Below are 1,492 nucleotides of genomic sequence, written 5' to 3' on the forward strand. Positions count from 1 at the left end.
CTAAGGATGGCGGGTTGGGGGTAGCCTATAGGTCTATCTTCTGAGTCATCAGCTGCTATGGCCTGGCCCTCCTTGGTCCAACTTAGGTGGAGAGGGGGCATAGGCACTGATCATATGTATATAGGGTCAGTCTCTAGGGCATTATCCTGCTTGATAGGGCAATGTCTGTCACTCGCCTCTGCCATTCATGAGCAACCTTTAAAAAGGATAAGTGGTAAATGCTAACAATATTAGTCAATCAGTATGACTTTCACTTGAAAGTAATGAAAACAGTTAGTAGAAATTAGATAAATTATCCTGATGATAATGAAACTAGCCGGGTTTTATATAAAAAAAAAAAGACACCAACATAATAATGAAATTAACCTGATGGTAAGGAATACAGTCTGGATAAAAAATGACTTCAAAATGATAATAAAAATCAAATAAATTCTAATAACATTAGGCAGAAAAAAACACTGAGATTTACCTGATGATTACAGAAATGGTAATTGGTCAGAAGTGGCAAAAAAAAAAAAAAAAAAAAAAATCCAAAAGTATCGAAATCAGTGATAGTCTAATGATGTATAAAATAACCGGAACGGAATTTCAGATGTTCGGTTGGAAAGACACAGGAATTTAGAGAAATAGTTTTACATTGTTTCTGCACACTCTCTTCTGCCCTTACGTTGAATAATATAATATTAAGAAGACTCATATTCAGAATAATTCTAAAATTATTTACATGATAATAACAAAAGCTATCTAATCGGTTAGTTGAATCAGTAGAACTTCAAAAGTTCAAAGTTGCAGCAAATGTTTTTATGTTGAACAGGCTGACATAAGTCTTTTTTATTGTTTATATATGACACATCTGTTTTGACGTTGTTACTGTTTTTAAAATTATTTATTGTTAATTTTTTCTCATAACATATTTCCTGATTTCCTTTCCTCACTGGGCTATTATTCCCTGTTGGAGCCCTAGGGCTTATAGTATCTTGCTTTTCCATCTAGGGTTGTAGCTTGGCTAGTAACAATAATAATAATAATAATAATAATAATAATATCATGTTTACTAAACGACTGAAAGAATAAAATATGAATGTTTATATATTTCCAGTTTCTTTAATGGCGCTTATTTGTGTTTAATTAAGTCACAAAGTAAATTACAAGCATAATGAATTCTGTTATTGCTTTAAATCAAAATAACATATAAAATTAATGGAAACTTGGCATCGATTTTACCATTTATCGATCCAATTTATAGTATTATTGATGATACTAAAACTCTAGAATGTTTCAAAAGTTGGTTGGTAAAGTCCAGAGGCCGACACAAGTCCTTTAATACCTCTTATACCATGTTTACAAATACCATAATAAATGTAAACAACTTAACAACTAACAAGTTGTTTAATCCATCTAGTTCCGCAACTAACTATATTGGTGACATCAGCACCTAGGTAAGACCTTAAAAACCTGTTACGTGTACTAGCGAGTTGACTATACGTAAGAA

Source organism: Palaemon carinicauda, chromosome 3 (genome assembly GCF_036898095.1).
Source record: "Palaemon carinicauda isolate YSFRI2023 chromosome 3, ASM3689809v2, whole genome shotgun sequence".
Lineage (NCBI taxonomy): Eukaryota > Metazoa > Arthropoda > Malacostraca > Decapoda > Palaemonidae > Palaemon > Palaemon carinicauda.